The 20105-nt window shown below is 42.4% G+C and overlaps 1 long non-coding RNA gene across 1 annotated transcript; it reads right to left on the bottom strand.

Annotated features, from left to right (window-relative positions):
• Positions 1 to 15559: 15559 nt before the first annotated feature.
• On the bottom strand, positions 15560 to 16111 carry LOC147155440 (uncharacterized). The gene is made up of 3 exons (XR_015092266.1): positions 15989 to 16111; positions 15747 to 15809; positions 15560 to 15629 (listed from the first exon to the last, which is right to left on the bottom strand). It is a non-coding gene; the product is annotated as an uncharacterized LOC147155440 (long non-coding RNA).
• Between the last annotated feature and the right edge of the window lie 3994 nt (positions 16112 to 20105).

The following is a 20105-nucleotide window of genomic DNA, read 5'->3' as shown; positions in this document are numbered from 1 at the left end:
TAAAACCTGCATAAAATACCTCAATGCCGGTACTGAAACGCTAGACAAAACTCTAAAACATCAGCAAAAGCAGCAAAATTAAAACTGGCTAAAGAACTTCAAATTATTTTTACTTATTATTAATTTGAAATATTGGGATGTATACATGTTAAATTTATGTACATACGGTATATATTTATGTTTATACTGTATGTGCTTTCACATTGCATTCTGTATTCTTGAAGTGCTATATTTGACTGCATTTGATGTCATCCGTTTTAAAAATTGGCAATAGTGGCACTCCAATAACTCAATGTAACGTTGCTTGATTGTTCGTGCATGTCTCGGCTCTTCTCCATTTCGCTCCTAATTAGTCGAATGCATCATCAAATACTACAAATTGGGAACAAAATAATTCAAACTCCACTTATTTTTAAGGGAAGTGTCAAAAATGCGTCACAACCTGTGTCTGTTGCTCTGTCAGTCGTCTGAGCTTTTACTATGCATAAGTGTGATATCCTACTGTGTGCCTGTTCATTGAACGCACCGTGCCTAAGTCCACTGAAGGAATGATTGCTGCTTTTTCTTCTGCTTCTTCACGAAAAACATTTGCTCTTGTCACAAAACCTTTCTAAAACTGAAAATTGAAAACCACACGTGTTCTTCGTGTGCTGATTGAAAACATGCGTAGGCAATGCCAATGCTGTTGCATAGCTTACGTGGACGTCCAGCGAGCACTACACTTAATAAGCTTAATTAGCGCTTCATGCTTCTCCACGAGGAGTGCACGTCCAGCAAGCGCTTCAGTGCGTGAAGCTATCTTCCTGCGCCCTCTCGCACACACGCTAAAAGAGGCGTGTCGCTTACTTAAGGCGTTTTCCACATATCGGTAGATAGAAAACAAGAGTTGGCGGGTTGTCTCGTATTTTTTTTTTTAAGTACCGGTACTAAGAAAAAAATTATACCGAGCCGTTTTTGACACCAAAACATAAAGGTACGGTACTGGCACCGGTATCCCGTGCAACACTATTTTCATTACACTTTTGCGAAATACTTGTATTTAGACATGTCTCAAAAACCATGGGAAAGCAAATTTTTTGGGCCGATATTTGCATTTTTTTTAAATTACAGTGTTTCCATTAACAGTTTGCTTTTGCACAACTTGCATTTTGCGCAAATCTGAGGGTAATGGAAACACACATATACAGAAGGAAACAAAACATTAAAAAACAATACAATGGCAAGACTCAAGTGTAGAATTGTCTTTTAGGCTTACCTCTGCGTGATCGGCATTGTCACCCATATTTATGGTCCTCCTCCCAAGACCCGCTTCCAAGAGAAAAGTTTCCTCTTTTGGCGTTTTTTCCAGGTTTGTTGATAGCAGACAGAACTGCAGTTCTATCAACTTACACACAGAAACATTAGGAGGATTTGCCAAACTTCTTTTGCGCTTCTGACCTCGAGAAGCAAACACTGGGAAACATCTATGAAGCACAAAAAGTTTTTAATTAGTGAACATTAAATTGTCAAGGATCTAATATCTGTCAGTGACTCAAAGACAAATATATATTCTAAATATATTATATTTAATAAAAAAAATTAAATTCAATGGTACAAAGTTGTTGTTTTTTAAAGCTACATACCACATGAGTACTCTCATTCTAAAATCGTAATATCGTTAACCAATGTAATATGGGCTTCCATTTTTCAAAAACAAGCTAGCACATTGTAATGGCCACTTACCTCTGCATCTCTTGCTGCACTGTGCCTGGTCTGGCTATGACACTGCTGGTAGGCCTCATAGCTGCTGGTTGAACAGTGTGCTGGGATGTAGGTTGAGCAACAGGTGAAGAACTTGTGGTGCTTCCAAGCTGATGACTTAAGCAGTCAAGCAGCACACGGACTGCTGATTCCACATTTAGTGTATTCTGAAAATATAGAGGTATGTGAAGGCTGCATACAGCAATTAGAGACAGCTGGAACATGAGATTTTTGAGTGACTAAATGGATGTGTTGTCACATGTGCTGAACAGCTGAAAAATGAAAATATACATTAATTAAATAATTGTTTAATGGATCAAATACAAGACATTCCCAAAAAAGAGGGGGAAACAACCAACTACAGCACTACAAATCACACAAAAGGGCTCATCTCGATTGTCTTAATTGAAACATACAACTACGAGCTCCAAGTTGTCCTTCAAATCTTTGGAAGCAACTCAAAAGATTTTCTTATGCAGCCGTTTTAAGGAGGGAGTAAATTGTTTTAAAGACACATCTTGGAACAAGGATGGACCACTGAAAAGATTTCATGGGTCAGCTTAAGTAACGGGTCCGCTGATAGATCCTCTAAGGAAGTCATATAGCTTCTTGATGTTGAGGTTTGAAAACCAGCTGGACTGTAAATGATCATAAACTAATATTGCATTGTTTATCATATTGGATAGTACATCATATTTCAGATTTAATATACAGTAAATATTTTGTTGCAGTATGTCTGTTCTTTTTTGTGAAGTGTTTGATACTAATATGACTTAATTATATGGGTGTTAAAAAAAGATTCAGCAATATATCACGAAATTACAGAGCACAGCACAATTCTTGAATTGATTTGATACGCGGCCGAATCTATTTTTAAACCTCAATTTTTTTAATGGAAATATTCAACCAACGTCTTACTTTAGGGTTAGGGTTCATACGTTAAACATGGAAGAATGTTATATTAATGGACATTAAGCCTTAATATTTTATTTCAATACTGTTCAAACATCAAACAGATTTCAACAGATTGTTGTTAAATACAGTGGCTCACAGTTATGAACCTGAAGTTTAGTATTAGTAAATAAATAAATGTTCATACAAATCTTACAGTGTACACGTACAAGTTAACTGATGAGTATTTTCTAAATTTGAGTTAAAAACAAACACACGCAATAAACAATTTATAGATTCGTATCAGGATTAATTGGTATCGAATAGAATCGTGACCTATGAATCGTGATACGGATCAAATCGCCACGTACTAGGCAATTCACACCCCTACTTAATTACACTGGCTCATGATTACCACATCTAAGAAAGTGATACCACCTACGCCTGAGGAATTTGTCAAATTACACAATCAAGGGATGACGTCTCATTTTCCTGAATTATTTACAAAAGGCCAGTTGTTGTTTTTTAAGGTTGGTTGGGTTATTCGAAATGCTCGTCCTGTTGAGTGTAACAGTAGTAGTAGTACGGCATCATAACTGATAAATTAATATTAAAAATGGAAACTCCCGTTAGTTGTTATGTAACTATTGTATACATATATGCTATACATATAAACTTGCTACCGGTAACTCTCCTAAATTAAACTACATCAGGCTCACAACTTTGCGTTTAGACTACTGCATAACTATTACTTTGACAAGAACCGCACCAGGCCCATGGTGTGCGTGCTGAATACTGTATGCAAAATAGACCTGAAAAGAACTCAGACACTGAGTTGAAGCTACGAGAAGCTCAAGGGAGCGCTGGTGAACTATATGTCGACCACCCACTTAAAAAAAACACACCATTAATGTCAAGACAGTAGCGATATTCCGCTCACCTGCTGCTGCAGCGAAGAGCTGTTTCTCTGATCGGTCATTTTTCTAGAAGGCAAAACAAGATAAAGAACACTATGGAGTCAAATGTGTACATACATAACATCGATTGGGTGCATCTTCCCTCCAGTACCTGTCAATGGCGCATATGTGAGCTACATGAATTAGTTTGTTAGCCAGCTAACTTATACAAGAAATAACAATTTTAACCAACACAGGGGAGCAGCGCACTGCACCATTCTTGGCATATAATGAAGTAGTTTAGTTGTTCATTGTTGTCATATAGCCACAATATTCCAAAGCATGAGATGCAATTAAGTCCGTGGCGCCAGAAATGACGATAACGACTAGACTGCTTTAGAATGAAATCAAATGCCAGCTAGCTAGAAAGCTAAATATGTGATGCTAATCATAAAAACAGGTTGGATGACCATCGTCAATATTTGAAAGAATGATGAAGTAACATAATACTTACCTTGTAATAGCAAAAACCAAAAGAGACTGAAGTATTCTTAATATGTATGTTGGTTGGCGACGATGTGTCCTGCTTTTATCCTTCCGCGAGTCCCGCCACCGTCGTTCGCTAAACCAATGAGGTTGCGCTCCAATCCGCTCAAATCCTTCTCACTTGATTGGTCAAAACAACCCTTCATTACACCAAAGCCCACCCCCTTCTTAACGAGTACAAATCACGGCGCTCTACAAGTACAAATTAGTTTTGCTCCATTTGTAGCGCGACAAATGGGGCAAAACTCACGTCACTGAACAGCAGCAGAAAACCCACTTGTGACTCCTAGTGGAGACTTCTTTGACTACAAGTTGTCATTTCTACAGGTACAAATCACAACTTTTACAGATACAAATTTATAGTTTTTGTACAGGTACAAAAAAAAAATTTGTACAGATACAAATCATGACTTTTGCAGGTACAAATTTGTTTTTACAGATACAAATTTGTTTTACACATACACATTTTTTTTTTTACAGGTACAAATTTCTTTTACAGACACAAAATTTTTTTTACAGGCACACTTTTTTTTTACAGATACAAATCACAAATTTAGACTTTTTTCTACAGGTACAAATTTTTTGCACAAGTTAATTTTGCACCATATTTACCTCCATATTCAAACACATCAAATACGTTTCAATACATCGCCAGTATTAACGTGATGTAGTTTAGGATGGGGGAAAACTTGCAAAATCTAACTTATTTAGCATTATACATCAGACTAAAAATAATTGCCGTGCAACACTTACCTCAGACGAGATGAAATGGGACGAGACCGTCGTCGAGAACCTTCTAAAATAGTCTCATTCATGCGTCTTTAATTGGCCACAGCACAGACAAGCAGAAAACGACCAATCAGGGAAAAGAGATAGGACAACACGAACTCCAACTATCAGCAAGAGGGGTCCGTCGTCTAGAACCTTCCAAAATCAAGCGAATGTCATTGGCCACAGCACAGACAGGGAAAAAAGCGGACCAATCAGGGTTAGGATTAGAAAAAAACGCGCGAGAGAAGACAACGCGAAGTCCCAACTATCACAAGATGGGTTGCAGCCCGATGGTGAGGTTGGAGCGCGCTGCATCCGAGGAGGAGTCCAGTTTAAGGGGGCAACTGCGCTGCGTGCAGCTGCAAGGTTCAATAATGCGGATTGTGTCATACAACACTCGCGGGTTGCGAGTAGGACATACTGCTACATACAGGACAGGCTGTCTGGTAGTGGATGCGCTGCTTGACCAATTGTATGTGTTTTTTGCACATCAACATAAAAAAATAAATACATATAAAAAGATAAAAATTGTAATTCAAACATCCACTTTTTTAACCACTAAAAAGAACCAACCATTGTCTAATTCATATCTTTGTTTTCAGTGTTAAGGGAGTGACACATATTTTAATTACTATGCATTTAAAAAAATCTGATTAATCTGTTATTTTAATTTCAGCAATTATCACCTGTCTAAATTATTCAACACAAACAAATCTTTACAAGCGATGAAATATTTCTACAAAAAATCCAGTATTATATATTTTATTATTGGCTACATTGTACATGTCACTGATTTTTTTTTTTTTAAGTATATTGAACATAAAACAATCTAGTTAAATGAACCTTCCAATTTGAATTTGTTGATTTACACCATTAACCAAATTTTATTAACATCTTACAAATTCCTTTTATATGTCTATGTGTGCCCTGAGGAAACTGTGGAGACAACATGCGCACAGTCACTGTTTGTGCATCTTGAAGAACTCATCAATATCACAAAAGAAAACATTTACTTTAGCAAAGGAAATGGACAAGTTTTAGTATTAAATAATAAACCATAATCAGCAAAAAACACAGTAATAGTCACGCTACAAATTTGGAAAATAATCAAATAAAAACATTTTGTGACTGAAAAGTCCTGGCTGTACCTAATCAATTGGCCAAGATGGCCGCCGCCCCGGGTGGGCAGAGGGGAGAGAATCCTTGGTGTACCTAATTAATTGGCCAAGATGGCCGCCGCCCTGGGTGGGCAGAGTGGCGAGAATCCAGGGTGTACCTAATTAATTGACCAGAATCCTGGGTGTACCTAATCAATTGGCCAAGATAGTAGTAGTAGTAATAGTATTTGCAATAGTAGTAGTCGTATATAGGCCAAGCCTTGAGTACACCAAGAAAAAAAGGGGCTGAGTTGAGCTCAACAGTGAGAGATGAGTGGCTGAGGCAGTTGCTATGCAAAAACGACAGATCATTCACGCACCCACAGTTGATTTTAACTTGTTGCGAGACGTCACGCACCCACATTCCATTGATTTTGTATAGGATACGCTCACCTCAAACAAAAGCCTCTCACGACCTAACGGTTGAAGATGCAGATTCCAGAAAGGGCTCGTTAGAACGGCAAGGGTTTGGGGAACGCGAGCATGTTCTCAGTTTTTTAATCGGATGAAAAATGACCAACTTAGGAGCAGGTTGAAAACTTATGATTGATCGAAAATGAAGAGGGAAAAACGGCGAAAATAACATTGAAAAGAGATCGAAATAGTCCGACTTCTCCTCGCTTAAAGTGAAAATAAAGGTACTAAATGACACCTTAGCCAAATAAAACTTAGTTTTTCAGAAAGCAGAGGCTTGTGGCTACAAAATGTGCCAATTTGATGTCTAGTGAGCAAAGATTGTGGCCATGGTGACGAGTTGAAGTGAAACTTTTGGAAATATATTTTTTGGTTCCCGTCACTGAAGCCTTAATTAGTCACACTCTAAATAGGCGACTTTCACCCTTTGCTCACTGTCTTTGAACCCGCACAGGGGGGAGAGCTTTCATTCCTTAATTTTTTTTTTGACACTGAGCTAAAGATGACAAAAATTCCAACAAAATGAGCTAAAATTCATATCGGTCGGTCAACGTATGCGCGCGCAGCGTGTCTTGGAAAAAGGTGTTTGATTGGAGTTGATGTCTTTCGGATTCCCATTCATTCCTATGGGACTTTATTTGGGAGTTTTTTGGGAATAGCGTCGCCATGGTAACTGGGAATTCCCTTGCGGAAAAATCGGTGGAAGATTAAAAAAATAATAAAAAGAAGAAGAAGAAAAATACTAGAAAAATTTCCGCGGAAATTTTGAATGGGCCTGCTGACTCTTGCAAGGTGGAAACATGCATGCTCTGAACTGTTTGCCAAATGTTGGTGTACTTTACCTCTCAATTTGTGTCAGCAGGAATAGAGTTCAAGACAATTTGTAATAACTGCAGTTATTACATGTGTAATGGCTTCCCTTATGTCTTGATTGACATTTTAGTCATATCAAAAGGGAATCAGTTTAATTTCTTGCTTATAGTGTAAGTGATTAACTAAAATATAAAATGCAATATACTGTATCATGGAGCAAATACAGTATGAATGCAGTGTTTAAATTTGACATTGCATATTAAAAGGCATGTTGGTGCTGATCAATATTGCAGGAATATTACTCCAAAGTACATGTAAAACGGCTCTTAAAAGAGCCGTTTTGGGTCTTTGTTACACAGCATCTTCATCTTTTCCTGAGCACACAAAGGAACAAGTTGTTAGAAAATAGGCAGCAAAACTGAACAGTTAAAACTTAATCTAAATACTCATCCAATACACATGTGACGGTTTTTCAGTGAGGAATCCTGTAGAATAAATCATTTTGGTCTACGTTTGCGGGATCCCTATTTTCATCTTTTCTCTCCACCAGTTGTACCGGACATAACAACCTTGATATCCTTGGCCATGTCAAGTAGCGCCCCTTGCTGCGCTCCATCCACCTGTATTGCATGTGAAAATGAAAAATGAGTGTTCAATGTTTGCCTAGATCAATTCAGTAATCAATCATCCCTTACCATTGCAGTTCATCCCTTACCATCGCAGTACCTCACTGACACCAACACTTTTCATTGTGTTGTAGTCACAATCACAATAAGGACAAACAAAACATTCAAGTCCAAATGCACGATGTCCTGCTAACAGAAAAGCACACTGATTAAAAGTACCGTCATGCAACACTGCTCAAAATAAGGGAGCGCTTAAATGACATATCCCATGTCTTAAATTCAATTTAAAGCTCAATACGTTTAGAACTAACTAAATGATAAATATGTCTACAAAAAAAATGATTGGCCGCTCTGATTTTGAGTGTAGTTCTGTTATGACACCAATTTTGAACGAGCAAAGGATTTAACTTTTCAGCCTTTACAATTTAAAGTACAGTATCCCCCTCTTTTGAGCAGTGGTATGAAAGGCTCAATAACATTTGCAAAGGCACACTTGTGAAAATGGTGCCCTTGCGATCTACAATGAGCTGACACAAGAAGTTAACACACAGTAGACCGGACTGTGGAAACTGTAATAAGTGTGCAGAACGCCTGATTGAACACAACAATCTGGGCGAGATATGTAAATGTGATCAATCAGTGTCTGCTTTCCAGTTGTGGCCTGGGTGATCAGCTGTGAAAAGCCTCTGGACTGAAACAAGTCCAGAATGGATTTCTTTCCCTTTGAAAGCAAATCCTCATTAAAGTCTCCGCAAACAACAATAGGCTGGCAGTCCATCACGGCCAAGGCATCCAAGAGACTTCCAAGGTTTGGAAGAAAGGTGCCAAGACTCAGGTTGGGTGGCCTGTAGACCGTAGCTATCAAAGCCTGGACGGGAGCGTCAACCCTGATGACAGCAAATTCCAGGTCAACCACATTCCGAATAAACCGACGGGGCTCCGCTCGAAGACAATCGCGATAATAGACTGCGACTCCGCCACCCTCTTTTTGGGCCACGTCCAGTCTATTTGAATACGAAACTTGTCTGTTGCGCACAAAAGTGCTGCATCCCTCCAGTTGCAAGGGAGAGGGGGGGAGAAGGATCTGCGATTGGCTGGCAACCAGTTCAGGGTGTACCCCGCCTACTGCCCGAAGCCAGCTGGGATAGGCTCCAGCAACCCCCGCGACCCTTGTGAGGACAAGCGGTACAGAAAATGGATGGATGGATGGGGAAGAAGAATCCAGACAAATGAGTTTCAGTGAGGCAAAGGACATCTGCCAGCCTCAACTCATGATGAGACTTTAAGTCGTCAATATGAGATGGAAGGCCCTCGGTGTTGTGATGAACAATGGTCAAGGTGGGAAAAGCAGTTTGCGGCATTTTGGAAAAGTACAACAATGGTCTTGTACTTTGGAAAGAAGCGCGCGTCATACTGTCCATTGCCGCCGTGACGTTGGGATTGGCGTAGATTTTGGATTCGTCAAAGTCTATGACCCTCAATCCCTGAAGTGACGTCGTGCGGCTTAGGGCAACATAGGCCATTCCAGGTTCAAACACACGCTTAAGAGACACCACTGCAGAGGTCATCGTCATGCCTTGCACTTTGTGAGCCGTGCATCCAAAGGCAAGCTTCATGGGGAATTGCCGCCTGACCACGCCTTTTATGCCCAGGTTTTCCTCCGACCTTTCGATATAGACCAAGTCATCCGTCGGCCCCAGAATTTTCTTGCTTAATTTCTGGCCCGCTTCGGGATTGTCTAGCCTCAGTCCGAGCAAGGTCACTTTCTCCGCCGACCCCTTTGGGGCGTTTTGAACAATGTTGCCTATTGTGCCAAAGGTCCCGTTCACCAATCCGTCCTCGACATCCAAATTCCGAAGAAGCATAACCCGTGCTCCTACACCAGCTTGAAGGGCATCCGGTAGATCCCTTCTCGACCCAATGATGACTTTGGTCACGGTGACCATCGCCCCCGACCGTGGGCTCTTCCTGTAGTCCTCTGCGGGAATATTGACCACAGTCAATTTGAGAGCAGCCACAGTTGCTGCATTGTGCCTATCCACCTCTTTATTGGTGGCAAAGATATGCAGAGTATACGCAGGGAGGTCTCGCGCATCCGTGACAGCCGTGGTGAGTAACGCCCTGTCACCATCGCCGAGTGGATCAGCCTTCCCCTTCTCCCTGATCCTGTTCAAAAGCGACGTCGTCTTTTTGCCGCATGATTTGAGTAAGCTTGACCATCTGAAAATCTGTCCAGAGGTCAAGAAGATCGTTGTCAGAAACGCAGAGGGGTTTGGACCTTCCGAGGGGTGGCAGTTGGTAGAAGTCCCCAACTGCAAGAACGGAGATGCCCCCAAATGGTCTCTGGTTGCCCTTGATTTGCTGAAATCTCCAGTGGACATAGGCAAAGAGTTCCTTGGAGACCATGGAAATCTCGTCGATGATCAAAATTTCCACGTTGCAAAGGGTTGCTCTCAATGCGTCCAACGTATTCCCCAGCGCCTGGTAAGGAGGCTTTAGAGTCCTGGGGAGTTTCAAGAGGGAATGAAGCGTTTTCCCTGAGATGTTGTAAGCCGCCGTGCCAGTAAACGACGTCAGCAGCACAGCAGGCTTGGCCATATCCGCTTTGTCGCGGAACCTGGGAAGCTGGCGGATAATCTTACTGGCCTCCTGGTAAATGCACTTGATGACATGCGATTTACCACAGCCAGCTCCTCCGGAGATGAAATAAAAGAAGGGCTCGAGGAGACGATCCGAAACGCGTTTCAAACACCACTCGCGCACAGCGTAGAAGACGGACGCTTGCGTTTCATTGAGACTGCGGTACATGTTCCTCACAAATTCGGCGCTCAACTTTGGCGCCTCAAACACCGGCAAGACCGCGCCGCTACCAGGAGCGTCCTGGTAGGCCGGAACCTCATCTTGCGGGTCTTCCTGTAACGGATTAGATTCGCGTTCGGCGGCACACTCCAAACGCTCTGCTTCTACCTCCGGCGCAAAAGTGCTCCACGCGTTGAGAACCGCACGAAGCTCTTTCAATTTTTCGAAGGCATTGTCCACGGTCTTTCCCCGTCCTTCGTACCGCCCCCGATTGCGGTCGACGATAGCCCGCACCCGACCGAACTTTGAATCCCCGGCACCGTAGAACTCCTCGTACGTTTTGAGGTTTTCAGACCTGAGCTCGGCGTCGTCTCTGTGGGGGAGGTACAATTTAAGATGGGTCCTGTAATACTTCTCAGCATACTTTTTGATTGAGAAGCGAGTGAATCTGATGACGGCATCTTTTCCAATCCGCTTCTGGATGAATCCCTTGCCGTGTGAGAGGGGAATGACATTCTTGCCCTCAATCTGCTGACCGTAGACGACCCGGTATTCGGATGCGAATTCGGCGAGACACATCCGCTCAAACATTGCCGTTCTAGGTCTTGCCACATATTTGTCTGGCAGACCAGACATCCACACGTTGTCTGCGTCCGGATGCATGGTCCTCAGTCTACTCATGGGTAGACTCAATTTCACGCCATCCTCAGCAGTCTGGATGAAAACTACGCTGCGCGAGCACTTCTTCAGAGGGAGACTGCATGTCCGCGCCACCGCTTCTTGAGCGCTCACCTCTCTGTGCTTGGAATACGCCGCCATTATTTTCCTCATCTCGTCCTTTTTGTCGACAAGAGGCTTTGTCTTCAAGTCTTTGACGACAGACGTGAGGCACTCTGACATCTCGTGCTCCGGTTTGGAAATGTACGACATCATGTACATGAGACACGTGACGTCGAGCACGTACTGAATATCCATGTTGGCGTTCCATGCCCACAGCAGATGTGGGTTGTAAGCATTGATCCAGCTTTCCGTTGGAGCACGCTTCAACATGACAACCATTCCGGAGGTCAGATTAGTGACGCTGTCCTTGTAGCTGTCCATTGTCAAATTGGCCTTTTTGAGAAGCTCCGGCAAGTCCTGCGGGACATCCGCGTCCATGAGGATCTCTCTGATGCGTTTGAGCTCTTCTTTAGCCTCCCTTTGTTTTTCGGTGAGGCGCGCCGATTTGGCCGCCTGCTTCCTATGCTGGCCTTCCACACTCTTGTCCGTTGGGACGTCTTCAGTCTCCGTCTGGAATGGCAACGTGATGGTGGTTTGGTCCATCGGCAGTTTGGGGTACCCAAATCTGCAAGAAACGTTTCCTTTCCGACAAGACTTTGTGTGTTTTTTGCTGTGTGCCTGAACGCTGGTGACAATGTCGTGCAGTTCAGGGTCCTCAATCGGGTCTGGTATTTTGCAAGTGATGTACTTGTCGATTAAGTCAATGGCTTCTTGACAACATCTGAGGTCGGGTTCTTCGATGACTGGCGCACCCTTAATCCAGAGCAGCATGTGAGCGTGCGGACTTCCTCTGGCTTGAAATTCTACACGATAGAAGTGGTCTTCTACCGGACCCAGGGACTGTGCAGGAGACAGGATGAATGCCATAAGAGCATCCATCCTTTTCTCAAAAAGGCGCATCACTGTGACCGGATTGCTGCGAAGAACATCGCATTTGGCATTCCAGTCGAGATGGGAAAAGTCCCCTTGTTCGCCTTGCTGCGCTTTGACGACCTCGATTACTTCAGGCCATCTCATTTCCGCAGCAGAAAAGGTAAGGAAGAATGTGGGCTTGCCCAACTGCCTGGTCATTGCATGGAGGTCCCTAAGGGCACCCTCCCAAAAAGCCGGCGTGCCTCTCAAGGGCTGCATGAAGCGCATCGCATGCTCTCTTTGGATGAGCTTCTCCAGTTCATCTTTGTCCTGAAGCATCCGGTTTGAAATCTTCTTCCCATCCCGAGTGAGGGCTGTCCGCTTGCGGGCCTGAATGGACATGCTGTTGGTGGCCAGATGCGTTTCTGTCACAAACTGCGCAAAGAAAAGGTAACTTTGATCTTTGGCAAATCGAGTGTCAACGGAGAATAACCTTGCATTGAAATACAAACTGGGTGACAGCTTAATTTCTCTCGCCTCATCGAGTGAATTCTGTCCTGTTGGGAACTGAACGGGAAAGGCCATGGCTTCGAGGTTTGGCACGGCAAAAAATCCCACCGGCTTGTTTCCTTGGGCAGGAGCGATGCTAAATATGCCGTCCGCATATGACAGCTTTTCCTGCGCGATGTCAGGAGGCTGCATACAGGTGTCGAGTGTCAAGCCCGGCCTGAGCTCCTCTTTGCTCTCTTGGGGAGTCTGTTGCTCTTTGTTTGCGGGGGTGTCGCTGCTCTCTGGCTGTGCATCGGCCTCAGGGATGTCCTCTTCTCCTACCCCCTCGTCTTCCTCTTCTTGGAGACTTTCAAACTGAGCGCTTTCATCTATCGATACAGTTTTGTATTCTGCATGAATGCGTTTCAGTGTCCTCAGCGCTGCCAAGACATTTGTCATGTTGACAGTGTAAAAATGCTGGTAACCTTTGTACACAATGCGGCACTTCAGCTTCACCTGGAGAAGCTGGGCCTCACTGCGCGGCCTTGGGAGGGAGTTCACTACGGCTTCCATCTCTGATGGAACGCACACCACAGAACCGTGTACGGCCCTTTGCCGTCCTTTGGGCAACGCAACAATCTTTGCAAAAGGGATGATTTTTGCAATTAGCTGTCGTTCAAGTACATTTAATTCCGACAGCTCTTCGGGAATGGGTGCCAGTGCCAAGTTATTTGCCACCGCCTGGGGTGGCATGCCACCTCTGAACAGATGGTTGTCACAGGTATGACAAATCCACTCCTGCATCCGTTCTTGAGGAACGGTACATGGGGCGGGGCAACTACAAGTGTGAACAAACTGGCCTGTCAAGCACGCAAGCGCCACATCAACATTTTTGGTGTATCTGGCTCGTTTGCAACGCTTTACTTGATTGGGGAAAAGCGCACGGTGGCACACTGTGCAGATATACGTAGGCCCATGCCGAACCCTTTCCCGGAAAGAAGCGATGGTGGCTTCCATTTCTGGATCTACGAGTGCCTGCTTCAATTCCACAGAGACGTCTACTACACCATTTGCCTGATCCTGCTCAATTTCCTGACACTGGGGAATGACGCGACTATATTTATTTTTGATTTTCACAGAACAATTTAACTTGTGGCGAATACGTTGCAGCGCGTTTGAATCACGCCTGCCCTTTTTGTTTTGTAAACAGCGCCTAATATGAGAAAGCCTGAAAGCCGAATCTTTTTGGTACCTCTCTCGCACGTAATTTCTCTTTTTACTTTGAAAATATATATCCTTTCTGTACCTCTCTCGCAAGTTATGTTTTCGTTTACCATGAAAAGAGAGGTCTTTTTCGTACCTCTCTCGCAAGTATCGTTTTTGTTTACTTTGAAAAGAAAGGTCATTTCTGTACCTCTCTCGCAAGTATTGTTTTTGTTTACTTTGAAAAGAAAGGTCTTCCCTGTACCTCTCTCGCAAGTAATGTTTTTGTTTACTTTTAAAAGAAAGGTCATTTCTGTATTTTTCTCTTATGTACCTTTTCATCAATATCTTCCGCTTTTGCTGAAAAGCAAGATCGTGTTGGTATTTATCAATCAGATATTGCTGCCGTTTTGCCTTAAAAGCAGAATCACTGTTGTATCTATTCTTCTGATAGAGCTTCTTTTTTTCCTTAAAGCACAGATCACTGTGATATTTAGAATTAGATGACAGTTGTCGTTGGCACTTACGAATGTGTTGACGTTTCCTATATAAATGTTTTGCACGCTGACTTTTACTCAATTTGGAAACATCTATATTAACATGCAGCAGTTTGAGTCCTTGCTGAGGTTCCGGAATATTTTGACTGTAATTAATTTGACTTGCGTGGCTATTTGGTACAACATGTACCGCACTATGTAGCTCTTGATTTGGTACAATACCGACCACTATTTGTATCGCTTTAGTTGGGAAATCACCTAATTCAATTAGTAGCTCTTCCTTTGCCTTTGATATGGTTGTAGTAGAATCCCGATGCGTGTTAATGGAACTGCCGTCAATATGAAAAGAGACTGGCACAAACTCATATGTTGCAAACCGGCTATTTCCTTCAAAAAGCTGACGCAAATGCTCAACCAAGCCACACAAGTGAGAAAAAGTCAACATAATTGCAGTTCCGTTTGGGTGTGGCAAGCCCACTTCAGATCTGGAATGTGAATCAAATAATCCAAAGTATCCTGATCTGTCACGGAATACTGCAAAACACTCTGGATTCACAATCAAGAAAGCATGAGTGACATTTTGTGACAAGCACTCAAGCTGAGCTCCAAGAGACAATCCCAAGTCTCTTTGGGAATGACCGTCATCTATGACATAACCAACGCTGAGCTCATGCATCTGTACATTATAGACATTGGTGTCCGTCATGACTTGTTTTGGCATCTCCTCGACAGTCAAGTGATCATTCCCAAAGTTATGGTCCAAAATCAATTGCTGTTTAGCACCCACGTAAAGAGAGTCCCCGTGTTCAAGCACTCTGTCAAGTTCAAGCGAATTAAACTGCAACCCCTCAGCGTGGAAGGCCAAGAAAGTGAGAGCCATACAAGTACACTGGTGGTTGCGAGAAAAACTTGAGTACCTTTCATCCATCTGTGAATGTGTGGCCCTCACGGATAGCGTGCGTTGAGGAAGTCCCACAGCAGGATCCTGAAATGATTGAAACCATTTTAATTATCTTAAATTCTAACTAATATAATTTTAAACATTTCATATGTTCATGGTTAATGTTGTGAGTATAAAAAAATTACCTCAGTCCCAGGACGACAGGGAGATGATGGTCTGGAAGTGACCTCTGCAGGGGCTGGCCTTTCCTCTGGCTGAAACGACAAGCAAACAATAATTCTTTAACACACAGCACTTGTGTGAAGAGTCACTAATTTCTGTTTGTGATTTTAAGTAAGACTTCTCAGGGCTGATAAGAATGCAATGCAAACCTGGTGCTCTCTCCGTGTGCTCTTATGGGCTGGCCGCTGTCGTCTGTGCCCTGCGGTGGATGCCTAACAAGAAAGAGCAAAAACAAATAAATAAATATATATGTATATATATATATTTTTTTTTTTTGCTTTTACTGCGAAGCATTGTTACTACAAGAATGGACAATTACCTATACTTTTTTTTTGTCATAAAGATAGATATGTAAACATAACGGGCAAACAAAAAAGGAAAACTGAAATACCTTCTTGTCCTTTGGAACCACTGGGCAGTCCTCAGGGCTGGAAAGATGAGCTGGAGACAGCTTGTCCATCGCCTCCAACATGGGTGGGCTGAACCAGAGAGGGTTCAATGGGACGTTGCACTGTAAAATAACAAAACAAACAAAGAAATAGAGAAATTGAAATTTAACATGTGCCAAGCTAAAAGGCTGAATGAATCCATGATCACCATCACAAACCTGGAGAGTGCCCATCCACCCAGTGGGCCCACAGGTGACCTCAGAGTCCACAACCGAGCTGCTCTGAAATGACTAGTGACATTATTGCAACACACACATTCATAAAATTTAAGGTTTTCAAAAACATGTTAGATGGTTTTCAAAAACATGTTAGGAGGTTCTCAAAAACATGTTAGGCTTGCGTTTACCTCCTTGGCCTTCCCGACGAGTGTCCAGTCAAAAGGGTTGGAAGGCTGAGGCGCAGTGACCTCACCCTTAACAACCACTTTTGGTCTGAACACTCGAGCTGGTGGCGAACGCTGAGGAGCAGCCGGTGCAGGTGGTGCAGTCCTCTCCATCCGCAGGTTGACGGCAGCCCACAGCAACCGCGCAAGCACCGACATCCCATCGCTGTCACTGAGGTGTACCTTCCAGACATGATCAGAAAAAATATTATACATCTACAAACATACTTTTGATAGGAGGAGCACTAATAAAATGTTTGTTTGTTTTTTGCAGCAACTAATGTACTTACCCCGTCTCTACACCACAAGTGAAGATGTGACAGCGGGAAGTGGCCAGCAACAGATAGGTAGCGAATACCTACAGTATCAAAGGAAAAAACATTATTAGCTCAAGAGTCCCCCACACCCCCCCCCCCTGCTGAGACACCAATGAAATCAGATCAGGAGGTGACTTAAAGAAAAGTAGAACTTTGTGTGTGAAAACAATTTTCAACATGGAACGTACCCATAAGTGCTGCCACCCGGTTGTACTCCTGGCGAAGAAGGTCCTGCTGGGCCAGCTCGACGTTCAGACGAGGGGGGAAGTCCAGCACAACGACCTGCACAAAGTTTAAAACTGTAAAATATACATCTGGAGCAAGATGAACTTTCATTCATATTCCATCCTTCAATATTCATTAACTGTTTAACTACGGGAAAAGGCTGAAATGTATTTTAAACAGAACATATTTGACATATGCAAGTACATACTTGAAATGTAAATGTATGATCTATATAAAGGAAATGTGTGAACTTACGTTGGGCCAGCGGCTGCAGACGGTGTGCAAGAGCTGGCCAAAGTCAGCCGCTGCCTCAGCGATGGGGCGGCCCAAGTTGTTGCTGGGAGCCAAAATGCAGACCACCTCGGGTGACCGAGGCAGAACAGCATTCAGCACCTCAGCACGCAACTCGGAGGCCCTGGCACCCGGGGTGGACATCACGGCAAACGAGAAACGTCCCTCCGGCATCTTCACAACCCCATCGGCAATGGCTCGCAGGTGGGAGTCACCAACAACCAGGACAAACTATTACAAAAGAAAAAAAAAAGTAGTAATTGAAAAAAGGAAAGAGGTAATTTAAAAAAATAGACACAAATGAAGGTTGTTAATTTGTTATAAAGGCAGAGTTGATTATAAAACATACCGTGTTGTCCTGGTTCAGTGCTGGAATGACCAGTTTGTGCCTCCGCCCAGTCACAGCTGAAACTGGCCATTCCCGAACTCTGTGGCGCCAGCCAGTGCCTCTGCCTAAAATGATGCACACACAGAATACCATGTCAAGTCTCAACTTCAATTGCTGACAATGCACAGTACAAGTACATGTTCCACTTTGAGTGTATATGAACCTGCAAAATATTGGAATTGTTTAAAATAATCGATTGTAAAACTGCTGCAAAAGCAATTAAAATTATGACTGACCTGGTACCAGAGCCTTGGCACAAACAGGGGACACCTAAAACATAAAGCATAGACATTACACAATTGTAGGCATGTGCAGTCACCATAATGCAGAGTAAAAAGCAAACATGGGTTGTAATGGTTAAATTAGTTTCAATTTAAATTGACCAGGTATTTTGTACATACAAGTGATGTTAATTCAGGCCAGGTTTATTAATGAAATTCTTAATCACAAAAGACATTCAAGGACTTAACTGATACTTTTGTTTGTGTCTGAAATACAGTCACAATTGCTCAATTTTGCTAGAATTTTCTGATCAAATACATGAGCAGAAAGGCAGCAGATTGTACCAGATTAGATTATAGTATAAAGGAAGTATATAGAAATATGTTTATGACAAAACAATGACATACACTGTTTAGATAGACATGAAGTCTAAAACAAAACATTAGTTATTAAATATAACCGTCTTAGTTATTATTATTTACATCTGGTCTATGTAACTTAAAAGAAACCATGTGAAATATCTGTGTCCGGGCTCGGCATCTCACAAATTTGTGATCAATGTTAGTGAGTTTATTTTCGACATCAGTAAAATTTTTGAAATCTTGTTAAAAACAGACTTCATCACAATTAAATTCAGAATTAGTTTGACATGAATAAAGCAATGCACAAATATCGCTCAGTCATACACTATATTTGTCAAACTATGCCCTGGTGAAGACAATCTTGTGTTGAAACATGTTGGTAGTCCATTTTTAATAAAGGATTTTTTTACATTACTATTGAGTGTCTTGAATACACAGACTGCTTTTTACATTTTTCTGCTTGACTCTATATTTGTAGCCGGAAATAATGTGTATTGCACATTAACAAAGTTAATTGCATTTTGCCTGCTGTGGAACATACCTGGTGGGCAGCCACAGTAGAGGTATGCGGTGGGGAGCGGGCGTCCACAGTGGCGAGCCGACTGGCTGGAGCTGAAGTTCGGACTCTGGCCTTCTAAATCACATTGCAAATGTTTAGGATATTAAAAAAAAGTGTAATAGTAATAAAAAAATGATAAACTCTTGCTAAAATATGGCGTGAAACTCGTACCTTGTTCACTGGAGACTGCATCGTGGTCCCATCACTGGTGGCAGAGGGTGGGGACCGAGGCTGAAAACAAAATATACAGCACATTGAGGACCTAGCAGTGTGACTCAAAATAACTCAACACAGAATACACCACCGCCAAGTGCAGAATTGAATAGAGGCAAAGTACCTGCTGGGGTGCGATGTTTGGGCTCAGTTCCGGAGCAGCAAGGTCCAGCTTCTTCCATCGGCGCTTGGCTGCCTCGGAACGCTTCCCCTTCCGCGGCATGCTGCTACAGCAACCTTTACTGTAAGCAAAAAGAAAAGAAAAAAAACTTCCCAAGACAAAGTCAAAAGTAAACTGGCAGTAAAAAAGAAAATAAATTTAAACACAACAAAATAGTAAAGTAATGATATTAGAGTGTTTGTAATGTGCTGTTGAGTGCAAGTTCAGCTGTATTTGCGTTCTAGACTCTGTGATGTAGATCTTATATATGTATTATGTTGTTTGAGGGCAAGATGGAAGCAGGTAGATGAGGTGGAAGTCCAAGGCGGTGCTGAAGGTTTGAAATCCAAGTATCACGGTCAGCAGCTTTCCAATTCGCACAGTGCTCAGCGGATCGCTAAAAGATTCAAGATAAAATTTGTAGTTAATCTCAGATGTGTTTGAAACATTAAAAATGTACATTGAGTCTAATGAGGCAGTGGTGTCATTGTAATAAAAATAAGAAACCGTCATCAATTGAAGTATAGTAACATCACACATTGTATAGTTCATTGATTATAAATAATGGATGGGGTGAGCAGAGCCTTCAATAAATCCTCAACAATAGAAAAAATGGATCCACTATAGACTTCCTTGTTTACTTATTAACAAAGAAAACGGTATTGTAATAACATTGTTACTTTTTTTTTCTTTTAGATTAATTTCCATGAGGTGAAACGGTTTGGCAAAATGGATGGATATTCTGGATGGCCGTGAAAAAAACGATCGCTACAGAAACCAACGGTAATCTTTCAAGGGGGAAAATAAAGGCAGCTTTGACAATTTACAAATGTGTGCTGTAGTCAATCAATGAAGGTCATTTAACAGTGTAAAATACTTCCAAAATCCCTCATCGGCGCCGCTCCGCTACACGATCGAGCAGGACACGCCACTCAACAAC

The sequence above is a fragment of the Leptonotus elevatus genome, chromosome 22, assembly GCF_054856555.1.
Source record: "Leptonotus elevatus isolate MCC_2025b chromosome 22, RoL_Lele_1.0, whole genome shotgun sequence".
Lineage (NCBI taxonomy): Eukaryota > Metazoa > Chordata > Actinopteri > Syngnathiformes > Syngnathidae > Leptonotus > Leptonotus elevatus.
This window is presented reverse-complemented; position numbering and strand designations above follow the sequence as displayed.